Below are 21,915 nucleotides of genomic sequence, written 5' to 3'. Positions count from 1 at the left end.
AGCCGACCTTCCTTCTAACGAGAGCTCCAAAGGAGAGGGCTCCTTCAAGAACTCGGGTAAGCAGTCTCTAACGTTCATCCAGCAGATATTTATTAAGGGCTCACAATGAGGTAGAAAATGTTCTTGAAGAGCAGGGAGCAGTGCAGTCACAGACAGAAATCCCTTCTTTCAAGGAGCTGACCTAACTGGCCGCTCGCCCCCCTCACCCAGCCGGGCGCAAAATCAAAGGGACGAGAAGCAGCCGGTTAAATCCAAACCAGGGGCTCCCCCAACGATCCCCTCGGAACGGGGAGAAAAGGCCGCAGCCCCAGATACCCGAGGGCAGGGGGGTGGGCGGGACCACGGGCCGCGCGGGACTCGCTGGACAGAAGACTCTGAAGAGTAGTGCCGGGAGCTTCGGCCGGGAAAGGCACGGATCTCCTCAGACAGCGGGGCGGCCACGCCAAAGACCCCTCACTTACCGCTCTTTCAGCATGGGGGCGACGACCACCCACCTTCTGGAGCTCGGCGCCGGGAGCTAGGGCTTGGGTTTAAATTCCGCAGCCGTTAGCGGTTGACACATGAGCCAATCAGATCCCGAGGAGGCCGCGCAAAGGAGGGCGGTCTCCAGGAAGTGGGAGGTGGAAGGGGCGGGACCTCGAGCTGAGGGACAGAGGGGGCGTGGGCAGGAGAGCCTGGGGGAAAGTCGGGGAAAGAGAAATTGGCGGCTTGGGCCTTGAACAGGTGGCGTTGTACTGCCTTCTGATGCCTTGACCCAAAAAGGAAACGTTCCTTTAACAAAAATACCTTTATTAGATTTCTAAAAGCCTTGACAGTCATCTTAGCATTATGATGCCAAGATCTTTATTTAGTTTTCACTTAAAAGCACACCCCATTTTTCTTTCAACTTCCTCAAGGAAAAGCAGCAATGAAATTTCTTTGAAAACCCTGGATCTCATTTAGTTCTTATACAAATGGTTTGGTTCAGCTAAATGTATAAGAATGGTATTTTCCATTATACACAACTACATTAAAAAAATATGTTATTCTTTTTATGTTCCAAGTCAATTAGCTTAGTTTTCCTCTTACAAGTGACTTTAATAATCTATGGAAAAACTTGGAAAACCTATACTGAGAATAAAATTTCCTCTTTGTATGACATTAGACTGAAAAAACTGAAACTGAAAATAGCTTATTAAATCTAGATTTTAATAATTGGTTATATAGTGATGAAGTCGACTTCATATTCATGTCAATGTTTTGTTCATTTAGGGACATTTGAGAATCACAAATTTCCATTTTACTTTAAAGAATCTAGAAAAATTATGTAATTCATGATTCTGAGTTAGATCTTTTAGTCTAGTGTATTTCAAAATCGGTGACCAAAGACATCTGGCTACATGAATCTTGTGTAAGTAGAAGAGTATTTATTGATTGGCCAGCTGCTAAAATTATAGTTTATGGTTCAGTAAAATCTTCCATAAAAGTGGTTTAGAATGTAATATACTGGTTTAGAAATTTCTGGTTTATCTAGGGATTAACTAGCACTATATCTTGTTTACCCAGCCTGACACATTAAATGCTCAATATATGGTATATGTTTTTTAAATGAACCATGTCATGGCTCTGCCATTTAGTGCTTATTTAATCTTAGCCAAGTCACATAATCTCTTTGAGCTTCTGTTTCGTCATTTGTAATATGGAGGTTAATAACAACATCCAATATATTTTTATGATGGTTCCAATCAGCAGACTATTTTATTCAAATACACTAATATTGCTTTCCTCTTGACTTATTTTGTAGCTACAACCTCAAAACCAAAACAAATAGAAAAGGGAGGGCAGTCAGAGGTAAAAAAAATGTTACAAACCTTTTCGAGACATAAATACCAATACCTCCTTTTAAAAAAAAAAAAAGGATGATTATCTTATTTCAAAGCAGTTAAGAGAATTTAATGAATCAATGCTTCGTAAATTATAAAAAGCTCTTGAAAATGTAAATTATTTTCATATGCAACCATAAACTTAAAAGGTATCATTAACTGAACTGAATTTAACCTGATCTGAGCTTGCTTTTAGGTCTTTTGCCTCTTGGTAGAATGGATAGAGGCAGGAGCCCTGAACTAGGAGTGTGAAGATACAGTTAGTTTTATCTTGAACATACATTAGCTGTGTGTTCTTTGTTTTCGGCTCCTTATCTGTAAAGTAAACCAGTTAAATTAAATGAGCTCATAGTTCTGTTATGATACTCTCCTGCACAAGGCACTGATTTTGCTCCTCTCCCTCCATTTTCCTTTATTCCTACATTCATTGGTTGTCTGATTTTCTCCACCTAAGGGTAGATTCCAGCCAATTAAAATTTGATTGTCCTGTCCCCCACTGACACACCATAAAATCATCTAAGATAAAACGGTCCTTGAACAGGAGCTGAGTAGAAGACACACTGCAAATCAATAAACCAATAAAACAAAATAGAAATAGTGTACTTACATTTTATTAAACTGTCAGATCTGATCATCTGTATCAATCTGGCAGGTTGAATTACACCAAGAAATAGTAGCCTAGGCTGGCGGAAGCAGAAAAGGACATGGGGTGGTTTAAAGCCCTTCTGGAGAGGCTAGAGACGTGGACTTGAAAACAGGAACAAGAGGGCCTTGGCAACAGACAAAGACCCAGCCGCGTCATGCTCCCAGCAGAGCTTGCGGGGGTACCGCTGATCTTCCATGGCCATCAGTGGCCCTGCCTGCTACCACTGGGACCTCAGCTGCTGCCACCTCTGGAAAAAGTGAGCATGACTGTGCTACACGCTCCCCATCCCTTCTGCCTGGACCCACTAGCTCTGGTTGCTAGGCCTGAGTTGGGTGTGTCTGACCGCTCAAGCCCAGATCATAGGCTACAGACTCTAGCTGGAAGGGAGCGCTGAACATTCAGCCTGGGGCTGGCTTTTTTAGTTTCTTAGTGAGAGGCCATCTCTGCCTCCCAACTAGTCTCAGGAAGGGGCCCTGAGCTGAGCAGCCAAAAGAATGACAAAGGTTCATTTCAGTATTTTATGCTACTGGATTACAATAATTATTTCTATTTTCTTCACTGAAAAGACTTCCTGCTGCGCCGGCTTAGGGACAGGTAATAATCATAACAGCGGCAGGTAACATTTATCAAGCTTTTTCCATGTCCTAGGCGTTGTGTGAAGCCCTTTATATGCCTTTTCAATTCTCACAGTGATCCTATGTGGTAGGTACGATTATTTCCTTTTTATAGTTGAGGAAATGGAGACACAAAAATACATTAGTAACTTCTGCAAAGTTCAGTAGGTGGTACAGCTGGAATTTGAACCGAGGTGGTCTGACCTGGGCCATTCTGAGATAGTGGAAGAGGTGACTGGTCATTTGTCACCTCAGTTTCAAGGCATGGCATTCAGCCTGTAGACTTACCTGTGTTACCTGCTTACCAGCTTCCTCTTTTTTCTTCAGTAAACTTTTTTTTTTAAGTCCCTTTTGCACCTGGCGTTATGCTAGGGGTGAAGATGGATGAGGCAACCCCTCTCTCCTTAAGGGATAAGGCAGACAAGTGAACAATCCATTCCCATACATTATGATAAGTAGAGATTTAAGATGATTCTACACTGTTTCTCTGGTTTCAGCAGGGGCAGGGAATATGTAACAGGGATGCTAAGCATTCTTATTTCTGACTTGGTGTATGTGAGTGTGGCAGGGAGGCTTCTCTGGGGGAGGGATAAAATCACTGGGGTCTTGGTCTAACCAGCTGTCTGTCTGGATGACCTTCAGCAGTTCTCACTGGGGCTCTTTCACAGCCTCTCCCTTAGTCCACATGCTGGACTATCTTGAGAGACAGGGGTTGGGTCTACTTCCCAATCTATCCTATGCCTCCACACGTTTTTCCAAAAAGGTTCAAACATTTCTTTACTCAAGATTTCCTGTGGTGAAATCCATACCACACAAACTGGAGGCGTGGGGAGGGCTTGAAAAGTCAGCTGTCATGCTCACTAGCTTTACTAACAGACTAACAGTAACATGCCCCATCCAACAGTTCAGAGCCCTGAAGCCCACCTCTCCAGAGTTCTCTCCACATGGACATTCCCCTAGCTGCTGGAGAGGGTCCCAAGAGACTTCCCTCCATACCCTTCCTCAACACACCCATTCTTCCTTCTATTCCTCACTGCAAATGCAAAGGAACGGTGGTTGTGGACAATAATGAGTGTCAGCAGCTAACAGTAATAGAAATCGCTGGGGTTAAGTTCTGGGGGGAGGGTGTGTAGAAGCACAAGGAGCGTAGAAGGCAGAACCCTGGTGAACACCAACATGGAGAAAGATGAAAGGGCAGTCAGGGCAGCAGTGAGGGGTAGGAGGAGACACAAGCTTCCTGGAGGCCAAGGGAAGAGCTCATTCCAGAGGGGACAGGCAGCCTTGTCTTACCCTGCAGGAAGACAAGAGTGAGAACAGTCCTGCGGGCGAACAGTCAGGAAGTCATTCATTTCCCAGCAGAGATGATGCACAGATGAGGGCAACAATTCTTTGTGGATAAAAAGAGAAGTGACAAAAGCAGCTGGGGAATCCAGGGCGGAGGGAGGAGCTGGTAGAGAGGGAGAGTGAATGACATGGGAAAGAGGTGGTGAGGGGTGGATCCAGAGGTTGGGACAAGGGTTAAGCCACGGGCTGATGGGTCACCTCTTGGTCTGAGGCAGGCAGAGGTGACTTAGGCATCATTTGTTGCTTTTTCTCTAGTTCTTTAAGGTGTAAAGTTAGTTGGTGAATTCGGGATTTTTCTATTTTTTTGAGTGAGGCTTGGATGGCTATGTATTTCCCCCTTAGGACCGCCTTTGCAGTATCCCACAGGTTTTGGACCAATGTGTTTTTTTCTCATTGGTTTCCGTGAATTGTTTAAGTTCTTCTTTGATTTCCTGGTTGACCCAAACATTCTTGAGCAGAGTGGTCTTTAGCTTCCAAGTGTCTGAATTTCTTCCAAATTTTTTCTTGTGATTGAGTTCCAGTTTTAAAGCATTATGGTCTGAGAATATGCAGGGAATACTCTCAATCTTTTGGTATCAGTCGAGACTTGATTTGTGACCCAGTATGTGGTCTATTCTGGAGAAAGTTCCGTGTGCGCTCGAGAAGAATGACTAGAGAAAAAGCAACAAATGATGCCTAAGCCACGCATTAGAAGAGAAATAATTAAGATTAAGATCAATGAATTAGAAACCAGAAACACAGTAGATCAGATCAACAAAACTAAAAGCTGGTTCTTTGAAAGAATTAATAAGATCGATAAACCACTGGCCAGACTTATCCAAAAGAAAAGAGAAAGGACCCAAATTAATAAAATTATGAATGAAAGAGGAGAGAACGACTAACACCAAGGAAATAGAAACAATTATTAGAAATTATTATCAACAACTATATGCCAATAAATTAAGCAATCTGGAAGAAATGGATGCCTTCCTGGAAACCTATAAACTGCCAAGACTGAAACAGGAAGAAATTGACAACCTGAATAGGCCAATAACCAGTAATGAGATGGAAGTAGTGATCAAAAACCTCCCAAAAAACAAGAGTCCAGGGCCTGATGGATTCCCTGAGGAAGTCTACCAAACATTCAAAGAAGAAATAATACCTATTCTCCTGAAGCTGTTTCAAAAAATAGAAACAGAAGGAAAGCTTCCAGACTCATTCTATGAGGCCAGCATTACCTTAATCCCCAAACCAGGCAAAGACCCCATCAAAAAGGAGAATTTCAGACTGATATCCCTGTTGAATATGGATTCCAAAATTCTCAACAAAATCCTAGCTAACAGGATCCAACAATGCATTAAAAGAATCACCCACTACGACCAAGTGGGATTTATCCCTGGGAGGCAAGGGTGGTTCAACATTTGCAAATCAGTCAATGTGATAGAACACATTAATAAGAGGAGGGAGAAGAACCATATGGTCCTCTCAATTGATGCAGAAAAAGCATTCGACAAAATACAATATCCTTTCCTGATTAAAACTCTTCAGAGTATAGGGATAGAGGGAATATTGCTCAAGTTCATAAAATCCATCTATGAAAAACCCACAGCGAATATCATCCTCAACGGGGAAAAGCTGAGAGCCTTTCCCTTAAGATCAGGAACACGTCAAGAATGCCCACTCTTGCCACTCTTGTTCAACATAGTACTAGAAGTCCTAGCAACAGCAATCAGACAACAAAAAGAAATAAAAGGTAATCAAATTGGCAAAGAAGAAGTCAAATTCTCTCTCTTAGCAGATGACAAGATACTTTATGTGGAAAATCCAAAAGACTCCAACCCCAAATTACTAGAACTCATCCAGCAATTCAGTAATGTGGCAGGATACAAAATCAATGCACAGAAATCAGTCACTTTCTTATACACTAACAATGCAACTGTAGAAAGAGAAATTAGAGAAATGATTCCATTTACAATAGCACCATAAACCATAAGATATCTCAGAATAAACCTAAGGTAAAGGATCTATACTCTAGGAACTATGATCACTCATGAAAGAAATTGAAGAAGACACAAAAAGATGGAAAAACATCCCATGCTCATGTATTGGAAGAATAAACATTGTTAAAATGTCTATGCTACCCAGAGCAATCTATACCTTCAATGCCATCCTGATCAAAATTCCAATGACATTTTTCAAAGTGCTGGAATAAATAATCCTAAAATTTGTATGGAATCAGAAAAGACACTGAATCGCCAAGGAAATGTTGAAAAAGAAAAACAAAGCTGGGGAATCACGCTGCCTGATTTCAAGCTATATTACAAAACACTGATCACCAAGACAGCATGGTACTGGCACAAAAACAGACATATAGACCAATGGAACAGAATAGAGAGCCCACATGTAGACCCTCAACTCTATGGTCAAATAATCTTCGACAAAGCAGGAAAAAATATGCATTGGAAAAAAGACAGTCTTTTCAATAAATGGTGCTGGGAAAATTGGACAGCTATATACAGAAGAATGAAGCTCAACCATTCTCTAACACCATACACAAAGATAAACTCAAAATGGATGAAAGACCTCAATGTGAGACAGGAATCCATCCAAATCCTAGAGGAGAACATAGGCAGTAACCTCTTCGACATCGGCCACAGCAACTTCTTTCAAGATACATCTCCAAAGGCAAGTGAAACAAAAGCAAAAATGAACTTTTGGGACTTCATCAAGATAAAAAGCTTCTGCACAGCAAAGGAAACAGTCAACAAAAGAAAGAAGAAACCCACAGAATGGGAGAAGATATTTGCAAATGACACTACAAAGGGCTTATATCGAAGATCTATAAAGAACTTCTCAAACTCAACACCCAAAAAACAAATAATCAAGTCAAAAAATGGGCAGAAGACATGAACAAACTCAACACCCAAAAAACAAATAATCAAGTCAAAAAATGGGCAGAAGACATGAACTTCTCCAAAGAAGACATACAAACGGCTAACAGACACATGAAAAAATGTTCATCATTAGCCATCAGGGAAATTCAAATCAAAACCACATTGAGATACCACCTTACACCAGTTAGAATGGCAAAAATTGACACGGCAAGAAACAACAAATGTTGGAGAGGTTGTGGAGAAAGGGGAACCCTCTTACACTGCTGGTGGGAATTCAAGTTGGTACAGCCACTTTGGAAAACAGTGTGGAGGTGCCTCAAAAATTTAAAAATGGAGCTACCCTATGACCCAGCAATTGCACTACTGGGTATTTACCCCAAAGACACAGATGTAGTGAAAAGAAGGGCCATATGCACCCCAATGTTCACAGCAGCAATGTCCGCAATAGCCAACTGTGGAAAGAGCCGAGATGCCCTTCAACAGATGAATGGATAAAGAAGATGTGGTCCACATATACAATGGAATATTACTCAGCCATCAGAAAGGATGAATACCCAATTTTTACATCAACATGGATGGAACTGGAGGAGATTATGCTAAGTGAAATAAGTCCAGCAGAGAGAGTCAGTTATCATATGGTTTCACTTATTTGTGGAACATAAGGAATAGCATGGAGGACATTAGGAGAAGGAAGGGAAAAAGGAAGGGGGGGAAATCAGAGGGGGAGACGAACCATGAGAGACTATGGACTCCGAGAAACAAACAGGTTTTAGAGGGGAGGGGGGTGGGGGGATGGGCTAGCCCAGTGATGGGTATTAAGGAGGGCATGTACTGCATGGAGCACTCGGTGTTATACGAAAACAATGAATCATGGAACACTAAATCAAAAACTAATGATGTACTGTATGGTGACTAACATAACATAATAAAATTAAATTAAATTGAAAAAAAAAGAAGAGGTGAAATACCAGATGTTGTAGACACAGATGAGTTTGCAAACAGAAGTGTTCTGTAAGCTTTCAAATTCATACCAATGTAGGACTATGAACGATCATTTTATTTAAAACATTTGTTTCCTTTTGAAAAAGCCATCTCTACATTTAAAACATTTTGGTACTTTTCCTATAAGTAGTTTCTCTAACAGAATGAAAGGAAATCATTAGTTTGTGCCTAAGACTCTCAGCTGTTATATCAACCACTACACAAAGGAAGGGCCTCTTAGGATACAGTTAGTCATAGAAAGAAAAAGCACGGGTTTCAAACTGACTAAAGCACCACAGAATTTAAAAGGGAAAAGATAAATACAATTGCAGATTCCTCCCAATGTAAAAATTTTGACAATGAATATAAATAAGCCCAAAGAAATATGCTCACCAAATCAAATTTTATTCAGCCAAGGCAGTATCAGTAAGTAGCGAAATCTTTATCTTAACAGTTGGTTGTAGACAATATTGTGATGTTCACCCTTAAAGCAAATATGAAATGCTTTTCTCACTAAGAGGATACCTAGTAATTTTTTAAACTCACAAAATATCATGTATCTTCTCCATCATCTTAATTTTATTAAGATAGATGACATAGATGGTTTTCTTAAGATCATATTTGCCAGTTTTTTTAAGTAATGAACCATATAAAGAGTGACAGAAATTATTTAGAAAAAAGGATAAACAACTAATAGGTCCTATGAGGTTACACTGCTGGAAATTTGGTGCTGTCAAAGAATTTTAGACACCAGTACATCTGACACATCATTGTAGCAATACAAGGTGGTCCATGTTCATTGCCACAATAATAGCAGAGGAGAGAGTGATTCCTGTTTGGTTGTAGATCCAGGAGGCCAATACAGGACAGTTCATGTGACTTAGGGGGTTGCGGTAGGCTGAAAAGTTCCTAATCCCTGGAACTTGTGAAAATTACTTTATAGGGCAAAACCACGGATATTACCTTATTTTGAAAAAAGAATCTTTGAAGATTTAATTATGCTAAGGATTTTGAGATGAAGATGTTATCCTCGATTATCCAGCTGGGCTCTAAATGTCATCACAAGTGTTCTTAAGAGAGAGGCAGAGTGAAATCTGATGCACAGACTCACAAGAGAAGGATGGAGCAGAGAGAGATGCAGTCACACACTCCGGAAATGTCAACAGTCACCAGAAGCTGGAAGAGGCAAGGATCAAATTCCCCCTGGAGCCTTCAGAGGGGGTGCAGCCATGCCGTTACCTTGATTGCAGGTTTCCGGCCACCAGAATCTTCGGAGAATATATTTCTGTCGTTCAAAGCCACCCAGTTTGTGGGATTCCGTTGCAGTAGCCTCAGGAAACTAGTACAGCGGTTGTAAAGGACACGTAGGGTTTCACCAGGTGAGAGCTGCATTGTGCGGAAAGGGGCATTTTATATTGAGAGAAAGGCAGGACAAAGGCAATAAAATGTCAAAAAATGAGTAAGTTTCTAATGAATTGCTCAGATATAATGTAAATATTAAGGGCTGGGTAGGAAAGGAGGGAGTAATTTCAGAATTGCTAACCCATAACTGAAAACTTAACTAACGAGAGTTGAATATTTGTTTACTGTTCTTGTTTTAACCTTTTGCTTAAGGCGATGTGGTCAAATACTGTGATCTAAATTTGCTTGGATTCATTAATTTTCTCCTCTCTCTTCAGGGTGACTGACTACATTATTCATTTGAATTATGCTTAGGTTTGCTTATGTCTATTTGTATATAGTTTTAGTTTTTTCCCTATCTTTATATGCGTGTATGTTTACACTCACAGATGCATTTTAGTATGTGAAACATTAACTAGTTTCAAAGTCAGAACTTCATGAATACATGCATTCAAAAGTATCACTCTTCCTTTCTTCTAGCCCTTTCTCACTCCTACTTCCGTACTGCCTGCTCAGTTTACTATGGCTGCTGTAGCAAATCACCACCAATTCACTAGTTTCAAACAACAGAAAGTTGTCTTCTGACGGTTCTGGAGGTCGGAAGTCTGAGACAAGTCTTATGGAGCTAAAATGAGTATGTCAGCGAAGGCGTGCTCCTTCTGGAAGCTCATGGGGAAAAATCTGTTCCCTTGCCTTTTCCAGCGTCCAGAGCTGCATTCCTTAAGTTCTTCAATGCAGGATACCCTCCTCCTTTTTCAAAACCAGTAGCATCACATCTTGTGATTCCGCTTTCCCTGTTTCCATCACGCAGCCTTCTCTTCCGCTTGTAGTCAAATCTCCCTCTGCCTGCCTCTTATCAGGATACTTGTGATTACGTTTTAGGATCCACCCTGAAAATCCCGGATAATCTCTCCATCTCAAGATACTTATTTTTTTTAAAGAATTTATTTATTTGTCAGAGAGAGAGACAGCGAGAGAGAGAACACAAGCAAGGGGAGTGGGAGAGGGAGAAGCAGGCTTCCCGTGGAGCAGGGAGCCCGATGCGGGGCTCGATCCCAGGAGCTTGGGATCATGACCTGAGCCGAAGGCAGATGCTTAACGACTGAGCCAACCAAGCGCCCCAAGATATTTAATTGAATGACATCTACAAAGAGTTTTTCCATATGAGGTAACATTCACAGGTTCCAGGGATTAGCCCCTGGATAATCTGGGTGGCCATTATTAAGCCAACTGTAGATAACTAATCTTAATAGTTTTTTATGATTCCTATGCCTCTATTTGTACAATTGATTAGATATATGTAGGTTTTCTCATTCCCCATTCTTTTTTATACAAAAAGTGACATACTGTAAAAATTCTTGCATTTTTGTCTTTTTCACTTAACACAATATCCTGGAAATCACTCTATATTAGTTCATTGAAAATGACCTCATTCTTTTCCATAACTTCATACTACTCCATTATATGGATGTACCATAGTTTATCCACACACTCTCTTATGTATAGGAATTTAGTTTTTTTTCTGATGCTTTGAAATTACAATACTACAATCACTTTGTGTGTAGAACATTCATACCTTTGGAGGTACATCATTAGGGTAGATCTATTATGCATTTCGTGTATGAGTGAGTTTGAATATATTTCCATATTTGTGAGAAATATGTGAAAAAGGTGTGTGTATGTATATGTCTCACAGCTAGGAATTTCTGTTTTTTGTTCAAAAAATGCTTAAACACAGTCAAATTTATCAATTTTATTTTTTGTTGTGTCTGAATTTTGAGTCATAAAGTCTTTTCCTACATCCAGGTTATAGAGAAAATCACACATGGTTACTTCTAGTACTTACATGATTTCATCTTTGACATTTATATCCCTGGTCCTGTTGGAGTTTATTCTTGATTATAGTGTGACACTTGGCTTTAATTTTATCTTTCTCCAAATAGCAAACCAGTTGTCCCACTGGTTAAAATGTCCACCTTTTATGTTTGTTAAAATATGTTAAAATGTCATTTCCCAAGTAATTTGAGATACCATGGTTATCACATACTAAATTGCCATATGTATTTGGATCTGTTTCTATAAATTTCTATTTCATTCCATTCGTCTATTTGTCAGTTTATGCACCAGTACCATGAGTAGATGAAAAACCAGACTTAGAGTATATTTTAATGAGTACTAGGGCCAGTCTCCTCTCATAAACTTTTTTTTTTCATAGTTACTGATAGCAGAGTATATTTCTTTTTTTTTTTAAAGATTTTATTTATTTGCGAGAGAGAGAATGAGAGACAGAGAGCATGAGAGGGAGGAGGGTCAGAGGGAGAAGCAGACTCCCTGCCGAGCAGGGAGCCCAATGCGGGGCTCAATCCCAGGACCCTGGGATCATGACCTGAGCTGAAGGCAGCCACTTAACAGACTGAGCCACCCAGGCACCCCTCCTCTCGTAAACTTTTATTTTAAGTATTTTTCTGGCTATTTTTGCATGTTTATTTTTCCAAGTGAATTTTAGTATCAACTTTTCCAGCTCCATAAAAATCTTGTATTTTTGTTGGTACTTGTTAAATTTATAAATTAACTTAGAGAAAACTGGTATCTTTATGACATTATGGAATGTCTTTGCATTCATTCAAGTCCATTTTTATATCTTTCAGGGGATCCTTAAAATTTTTCTTGTATAAGGTCTGCACATTTCTTGATGACTTTATTCTGAAATATTTTATCTTCTTTGTTACTACTGTATTCTCTATTTTCAGGGTGTATAGTAAATATATCCCTAAGATCTACCTTATTGATTATGCTTTTTACTTATCTATTTATTTTCCTTTCTTATTTTTTATTTACTTCATCTGTATTGAAAGTAGTATATTTAAGTTTCCTACTATTAGTGTATTTCTACCATGTTTCTTTGCATGCCCTGAGATTTTTGCTTTATACATGTGTTACTGAGTTGTTTGGTGAATATAATTCATAACTGTTATATATTCATTGTGAATTGTGACATTAAAACGTGTCTTTCTTTGTCTCATCTAATGCACTTTGACTTAAAATTCTACTTTGATATCAGGATCACAGTGCCTGCTTTCTTGTTTCCACTTACCTAGTAAACTTTTGCCCATTCCTTCAGTTTTAGACTTTCTGAACCATTTTGATTTCAACAGGTTTCTTATTTTCAGCTGCTTTCTTTGTGAACCAAATTGAAAAATATTTTTCATTTAATAAATTAAACCTATTCATATTGATTGATCTGACATATGCTTTGTCCTACTGTCATTTTATGTTAAATTATTTTATATATTAACATTGGTATAATTGTTGGGTTTCTTTCTGTGTATGATGCATTTTCTTTGCTCTTTTAATTTTTAAAATTTCTTTTTGTATTTAGAAAAGTTTGTAGTGTTGTTCTAGTGATTATCTTTTATTTATACCTTTTATAAAGCCCTTAGTTCTTTCAGTTCTTTCTTGTTTAACCTCTCCTTACCTGATTTGCCAATTTTAATATTATCCTTTAACCCCCGTTTATTGCCTATATCAAAATCAATGAACCCATCAATGAACTTACTCTTTCTTTTTTCTCTCTGGTATCTCCCATTTTACCTACATTATTTCTACTTTGTTTGAACCTATAACACATTATTCTTTGAGTTTTGTTCTCACCTTTGTGTAATTTTAGATCTATAATTAAATATAGTAAATGACCACCATCAGTCTTTTTGTTTGTTTACTTCAGAGGTAGAATTTAGTGATTTGTTGGTTGCATAGAACACCCAGTGCTGATTACATCAAGTGCCCTCCTAACGCCCATCACCCAATAACCCCATCATCCTACCCACCTCCCCTCTAGCAACCCTCAGTTTGTTTCCTAGAGTTCAGCGTCTCTTATGGTTTGCCTCCCTCTCAATTTTCATCTTATTTTATTCTTTCTTCCCTTCCCCTATGTTCATCTGTTTTGTTTCTTAAATTCCACACGAGTGAAACCATATGGTCTTTATCTTTCTCTGACTGACTTATTTCAGTAACTAGCATAATCCCCTCTAACTCCACCCATGTCATGGCAAATGGCAAGATTTCATTCTTTTTGATGGCTGAGTAATATTCTAGTGTGTGTGTGTGTGTGTGTGTGTATGAACATATACACCATACTTATACACCATATACACCACAACTTCTTTATCCATTCATCTGTTGACCATCAGTCTTTTAATGAAGTTTTGCCACTTGGTTGAATGGAAAACATCTTTTCACAGATTCTTCAAGGAGGGCTCATGTATACAAAATTCCCTGAATTTTTCCTGTTTAAAGTTCATTTCCTCTTGTTTTAATACTTGAAAAACAAGTTGACTGAATATTCTTGACTCACACTTTTTTTCCTTGAGGTTTTAAAAAGTGCTATTCTGTTGTTGCCTTTCATGGGTGTTGTTTTTGAGCTGTCTGGTGCCAGTTTAATTCTTTCATTCTTGTAATTTCTTGATCTTTTTTGCTTGGGAATTTTTATCTTTGAAGCCCAATAATTTTATTCGTCTATGTCTTGAAATTGATAATTCTGGTTTAATTTTCCCATATAATTGATGGGTCCTTTTGTATATAGATTTCTATCTTCTTTTATAGTTCTGTTCCAGTGTCATTTTGTTTGTCTTCTCCAGGGAATACCATTATTTGTATGCTGCTTCCTCATCTTTCATTTCTCTCTGACCCTAAGTACTTCTAATTTTGTATCTCATTTTCATTATCTTGGTTATTTGCCTGACTTTTTTCAACGTCCCTTATTATATTTTCACTGGACTTTATTTTCTCCAAAAACTTTGCAATTTATATTTCATTTCTGTGATAATTTTGGTCTTTTTCTTCTTGGGTTCAATCTTTTCATTTCATTTCTTCCTTTATAAAATATCCATTTCTATTTTTTTAATTATTGAATTTTGGGTTCAAAGTGTTTTTTCATATCCCCAAAAGAGTCTTTGTGGATATTTAATTCACTTTGGAGTTTGTGTTGCCGTTTTCTTCTGCTTTGGTGCTGTTTTTATTTTATTTATTTATTTTTAAAAAGATTTTTATTTATTTATTTGAGAAAGAGAGAGCATGAGCAGGGCAGAGAGGAGCAGAAGGAGAGGGAGAAGCAGACTCCCCACTGAGCAGGGAGCCTGATGTGGGGCTTGATCCCAGGACCCTGGGATCATGACCTAAGCCAAAGGCAGACACTTAACCATCTGAGCCACCCAGGTGCCCCGTTTATTATTTATTTTAAAGATTTTATTTATCTGTCACAGAGAGAGAGAAAGAGAGAGAGCACAAGCAGGGGGAGCAGCAGGGAGAGAGAGAAGCAGGGTTCCTGCTCAGGATGTAGGACTTGATCCCAGGACCCCGGGATCATGACCTGAGCCGAAGGCAGACACAACCAACTGAGCCACCCAAGCACCCCTATTTTTTTTTTTTTTTTTGTGAGGGGGACTTTTTAATCAGAGCTGAAGTGGTCTTGTTTTCTGTTTTTTTCTTATAATAGCTTTGTATATATTTACTCTGTTTTCACCTATTCATTTCAAAGATTTTGGATGATTTGTAAGATTTCAAGTTCAAGGGTGCCCTCTTCTGAAGTGAAATACAGTTTCTTAACGGATGGTGTGTGTGTGTGTGTGTGTGTGATATGGACTAACGATTGCATATTTTCACAGCTTTATCTTTCTCCCTACTTGATCCTAAACTTTCCTTTTCCTTCTTTTTCTCTTCACCAAGCTTCAAAGGATGTGTCTCCATTCCTTTCTTACCTTCTATACCTCTAGAAGCAATGGTTTTCAAACACTGTCATCTTGAATCATGTGCATTTACAAAATTTTTAATATATAGTAAGTATTCTGATCTACCAGAATTCTTTACCACTATTTTAGCACATGAGTAGACTTCTCTTTCCGTGGTTATTTTAGATCAATTATAGGCCCGTCAGCAGCTCTCCTTTTCTCCCATGTATTCTTTCCAGACTGTCCTGATTTCTCTGTGCAAGTCTGTGGTAGGACCAAGGGACACAGTTTGCTGAGGTTTGGTTTGTTTTTCTATTTATGGATAATTTGAACTATGGGTGTTCTCTTTTAGTTTTACAGATGGCATGAGGTTTGTGTGGTTTTATTTGTTCTTTTTATTGTTCTGTATTACGTATTTTGGAGAAGGAACTGGAGAATTCAGATTTACACAGCTCTGGCTGCTATTATCTTGGCTACTCCAAAATCCTACACTAGTATTATTTTGATGGAAGTGCACACTTACACCAGGCATTTTAAAAAGGGAAACACTGAAATCCACCTGGAGTAAGTAAATAAAGGATTCCCCCTTCCTAAACCTTATCCTGGGCTGGAGGGAGGGAACTGTTTATGGTTTGGGAATCTTTTTCCAAAGGATGTACATGAAGCAATTTGCTTCTCCTCAACCACGACAAGTCTCCATCTCTCCCATCCCAGGGAGAGCCAGAAGAGAAGGGTGGTCTTAAGTCTGATCAGGTCTATGACTAACAGGCTCTGATTTATATAGTGCTTCCTCTTTTCCTTCCCTTCAAGCTCCTATGCATCAGAGCTGGGGTTATCCTTACTTCTGGGAGAGGTGGTAGAGAATATAGTCAGTTAAGGGCTTTCCTGATGCTTGGCCTCCTTATAAGGCTTCCCCTCTATTCAATCTACCATACAACTGGGGAAGAGCCAGAGGGTGAGGTCACCCCAGTGCTGCTGAGCTAAATATCTGGGCTTTGGCTTGAACCTTGCACTTGTTCTCATCCTGGCTCAGATCCCTGTTTACCTTAATCACCCTTGCAGTCTCAACTCCTCAAGCTGTCCACTGCCAAATGGGCTCCCATTCCCAGATTGCTACTATGTCCACTAGTCTGAACCCATCCCTGACTCTTCTCATTCCTCTTAAACATTTCCATTGAGCCTCTTACAATTTCCTTTGTAAATGTTCCCATCATTTCTCTCATCTTTTTTCTTTTCTTTTTTTTTTTTTTTTTTTAAGATTTTATCCATTTATTTGAGAAAGAGTGCACACACAAGAGAGAGCACGAGTGGTGGGGGGTGGGAGAGAGGGAGAGGGAGAAGTAGACTCCTCACTGAGCAGGGAGCCTGACATGGGGCTTAAAGCCAGGACCCTGGGATTACGACCTGAGCTGAAGGCAGACACTTAACCAACTGAGCCACCCAGGTGCCCCCTTTTTTCTTTTTTTTTAATTGGAACTTGTCTGTTCCTAGAGGGCCTGCCTCCTCTAGAGCCCTCTCAAGTAGTGACTGCTTTTCCTTCCACTCTCTGCATACATCAGGGTCAGGAGGTGGGGTTGCTGTCTTCTTTTCTCCCATTACTGTTAACAAACATTTTTCCCTCCTTCCTTTCTCTAAGTCCTAGCTAATCTGAACTGTGTGCCCTCGGGATATAGTATCTCTCCTTGTCTCCTCAATTTACTCTTCTAAGGTTCTTCTAATCATCCATTGTTGATGACATTAGCTTCTGTTTCATCTTCTTTATTTCCTTCCACTCTTGTTGACTTTACTGCTTATAGGGATAACTCATCTAAAAATAATCATTCCTAAACTCCTTACCTCATTAGCTTTTCTTCCACCCCTTCTCAGCCTGGAACCTTGGCATTACATTCATTGTAATGATAATACCTCTGAAATCTTGAAATCGAGTATGATACTTTCTGACAAGACAAGGCTGTCCACTCTCACCACTTTTATTCAACACAGTATGGGAAGTCCTGGCTGCAGCAATCAGACATCCAAATTGGTGAGGAAGAAGTAAAACCGGCACTATTCACAGATGACATGATACCATATATAGAGAAAACCCTAAAGGCTTCACTAAAGAATTATTAGAACTGATAAATGAGGTCAGTAAAGTTGCAGGATACAAAATTAATATACAGAAATCTGTTGTGCTTCTCTACACTAATAATGAAGTAGCATAAAGGGAAATTAAGAAAACAATACCATTTATAATTGCATCAACAAGAACAAAATACCTAAAAATATTAACCAAGGAGGTGAAAGACCTATACTCTGAAAACTGTAAGACACTGAAGAAAGAAATTAAAGACGACACAAATAAATGGAAAGATATACCATGTTCATGGATTTGAAAAAGTAAAATTGTTAGCGCATCCATACTACCCAAAGCAATCTATAAATTCAATGCAATCCCTATCAGAATAGCAATAGCAATCTTCACAGAACTAGAACAAATAATCCTAAAATTTGTATGGAACCACAAAGGGCCTTGAATAGCCAAAGCTGTTTCTCAAGCTTCTTGAGAAGGAAGAACAAAGCTGGAGAGATCACAAGCCCAGATTTCAAGATATACTACAAAGCTGTAGTAATCAAAACAGCATGGCACTGGCACAAAAACAGACATATAGATCAATAGGATGAATAGAGAGCTTAAAAATAAACCCATGTCTGGGCGCCTGGGTGGCTCAGTTGGTTAAGTGACTGTCTTCGGCTCAGGTCATGATCCTGGAATCCCGGGATTGAGTCCCACATCAGGCTCCCTGCTCAGCAGGGAGTCTGCTTCTCTCTCTGACCCTCCCCCTTCTCATGTGCTCTCTCTCTCTCTCATTCTCTCTCTTCCAAATAAATAAATAAAATCTTTAAAAAAAAATAAATAAACCCATGTCTATATGGTCAATTAATCTATGACAAAGGACACAAGACTATACAATGGGGAAAAGACAGCCTCTTCAACAAATGGTGTTGGGAAAACTGGACAGCAACAATCGAAAGAATGAAACTGAACCACTTTTTTACACCGTACACAAAAATAAACTCAAAATGGATTAAAACCTAATGTGAGACCTGAAACCATAAAACTCCTAAAAGAAAACATAGGCAGTAATCTCTTGGACATCTGCCTTAAAAATATGTTTATGGATATGTCTCCTCAGGTAAGGGAAAAAAAGGTAAAAATAAACTACTGGGACTGTACCAAAATCAAAAGCTTTTGTGCAGCAAAGGGAACGATTAACAAAACAAAACGGCAACCCAGTGAATGGAAGAAGATATTTGCAAATGATGTATCTCAAAAGGGGTTGATATCCAAAATATATAAAGAACTTATACATTAAAAAAATAAATAAAACAATAAAAAGAATGAGATTTCCAATTTAGGAACATTAAAAAAAAAAACCCAAAACAACAAAACAGCAAAAGAAAAAACTTACACTATTCAAACCCAAAAAAAAAAAAAAAAATTCAATTAAAAAATGGGCAAAGGAAAAACAGACATTTTTCCAAAGAAAACCTACAGATGGCCAACAGATACATGAAAAGATGCTCAACATCTCTGTATGTATATGTGTGTGTATGTATAAATACATATGCACACACCCACATATGCACACAATGGAACATTACTCAGCCATAAAAATGAATGAAATCTTGCCAGTTGTGACAACATGGATGGATCTAGAGGTTACTATGCTAGGTGAAATAAGTCAGACGGAGAAAGAAAAATACCATCCGATTTCCCTTACATGTGGAATCTAAAAAATAAACAAAAACAAATGAACAAATAAACAGACTCTTAAACACAGAGAACAAACTCGTGGTTGCCAGAGGGAAAGTGGGTGGAGGGATGGGCAAAATAGAGGAAGGGCATCAAGAAGTACAAACTTACAGTATAAAATAAATAAGTTGAAGAGATGAAAAGTATAGCATAGGGAATACAGTCAATAATATTGTAATAACATTGTATGGTGACAGATGGTGACTGTACTTATCTTGGTGAGCACTGAGTAATGTATAGAATTGTCTAATCAGTATGTTGTACACCTGAAATGTAACACTGTACATCAACTATACTTCAATAAAATAAAGTTTTAAAAGTATGATATTCTCGGGGCACCTGGGTGGCTCAGTCAATTAAGCGTTCTACTCTTAATTTCAGGTCAGGTCATGACCTCAGGGTCATGAGATGGAGCCCTGTGTCGGGCTCTGCACTGGATGTGGAGCCTGCTTGAGATTCCCTTTCTCCCTTTGTCCCTCCTTGCTCCCTCTCTCTTCCTCTCTCCCTCTCACACACACACACAAGTACGATATTCTCTAACCACTGCCTGCAATCTTCCAGCTCACTTAACTCCAATACTCCTATTTAAATAATTTCTCAACTTCACTAAGATCTCCAATCCATTAACCTCACTACTTTTTTCACTATCCATCACCACCTCTATATAGTTACTTCTCTCCTTCCCAGCTTAGAGTCCCTGGTCCATCAGGGGAATCAATCACTTATAAACATCCTCAACTCTCTTGCCCCTCTCTCCTTATATTTCAACCCTAGCTGAGTCCCATTGTCAGCTCCTACAATGAAGCTGTTGAATATTCCTGGATAAAAGTCACATAACTGGGATGACTGACTTGTCATCCATGTTATAACGATTATAATCTCAAATAGGCTCTCATTCCTTCTTGGCAATCCTAGAACGTTTCTATAGCAAGTTTGATTTTTTAATTTCTCAAGATAAATAGTTTGTATTTTATCCTTCTCCCTCAAACCTTGTTCACACCTCATCTTCTTTACTCTTAGCCTCTGACCTTGCTTTAGATTTAATAGAGAAAATAGAAGTCCTTCAATCAGAATTACCTCATTTTCCTCATTTATCAGAATACCCTCATTACTGTGAAATTTACCTAGTTATCAGAACTTTATCTTCTCTGTTTTATCTCCTATCTCTGCTCTTGTCTAATAGAAATTCCTCCACTTGTGGAATATTACTTAGTCATTAAAAGAATGAAATCTTACCATTTGGGGGTGCCTGGGTGGCTCAGTCAGTTAAGTGTCTGCCTTCAGCTTGGGTCATGATCCCAGGGTCCTGGGATCGAGTCCCACATCAGGCTCCTTGCTCAGCGGGGAGCCTGCTCCTCCCCTACCTGACACTCCCTCTGCTTGTGCTTGCTCTCTCCCTCTCTCTCTCTGTGTCAAATAAATAAATAAATAAAATAAAATAAAAAAATATCTTACCATTTGCAATGACATGGATGGAGCTAGAGAGTATTATGTTAAGGGAAATAAGTCAGAGAAAGATAAATACCGTATGATTTCACTCATGAGTAGAATTTAAGAAACAAAACAAATGAGCAAAGGGAAAAAGAGAGAGAGAGAGAGAAACCAATAAACAAACTCCTAACTACAGAGAACAAACTGATGGTCACCAGAGGGGAGGTGCGTGGGGGATGGGTGAAATATGTAATGGGAGTTAAGGAGGGCACTTGCTGTGATGAGCACCGGGTGTTGTATGGAATTGTTGAATCACTATATTATACCCCTGAAACTAATATAACACTGTATGTTAACTAACTGGAATTAAAATAAAACTTAAAAAAAAAAAAAAAGGAAATTCCTCCACTTGTGCTCTGGCTCCAGTACCCTTTTGCCTTCTCAAGTATCTTATTCCTTCAGTGGTCCCCACTCTCTCTCCTGCATCACCAATCTCTTCCTTTCCACTGAATCCTTCCCATCAGCATAATCTGCTCTAGTAAATTTCATCCTAGAGCTTCTTTCTCTAATCCCATATCCCACCTTAACTACAGCCCCACTTCTCTCTCGTTCTCTTTACTATAGGTCTTCTCTACAGCTTTATAACCAGTTTCCCATCTCACATTCACTCATCAGCCCAGTTTTATCTGGGCTTGCATCTTCATCACAGTACTGAAACTGCTTTTGTCAGGGTCACCAAGAATGCCCATATTATCCAATCTAATGGACTCTTGATCTCTGAGCAGTGTTTGACAGAAATGACATTTTCCTCTCTGTAGCTGCAAACTCTCCTCCCCTCTGGCTTTGCCTTTTAAGCTTGAACTCTAAATATTGGAGACAGCACTCCATGCTACTTCTTATTTGCCTGTTCTTTGCATAGGTGATTTTATCCAGTCCCATGGCTTTAAATGCTGACGCCTTCTAAACTCACACCTTTAGCACAGAACTTCACTCCCGAGTTCCAGATTTACTCAGTTGCTATTCAATCTCTACTTGGATGTCTATTAAACATCTCAATCATTATAGTCCTAAATACAGCTTCTAATCTCTCTTGTAAGTTACCATTTCAGTAAATGGCACAATCATCCAGTTGTTCAAGCCAACAATTAGAAGTGATCCTGCAATTTCCCTTTCCCTTATTTCCCATATGTGGCAGCCATGAAAACACACCGCTCAGATCTCTGATCACAGGGAGCATTACG

General features: G+C 39.1%; 1 protein-coding gene across 1 annotated transcript in view; it reads right to left on the bottom strand.

Moving 5' to 3' along the window:
* Nucleotides 1-541, bottom strand: part of SGO2 (shugoshin 2) — a 42,975-nt gene extending 42,434 nt beyond the window's left edge. The window contains 1 exon segment of the mRNA XM_044913376.1: nucleotides 462-541. The gene's annotated coding sequence lies outside the window, so the exon portion shown is untranslated.
* Between the last annotated feature and the right edge of the window lie 21,374 nt (nucleotides 542-21,915).

Source organism: Neomonachus schauinslandi, chromosome 3 (assembly GCF_002201575.2).
Source record: "Neomonachus schauinslandi chromosome 3, ASM220157v2, whole genome shotgun sequence".
Taxonomy (NCBI): domain Eukaryota; kingdom Metazoa; phylum Chordata; class Mammalia; order Carnivora; family Phocidae; genus Neomonachus; species Neomonachus schauinslandi.
The sequence above is the reverse complement of the archived record's forward strand: the minus strand, read 5'-3'. Positions and strand labels throughout refer to the sequence as shown.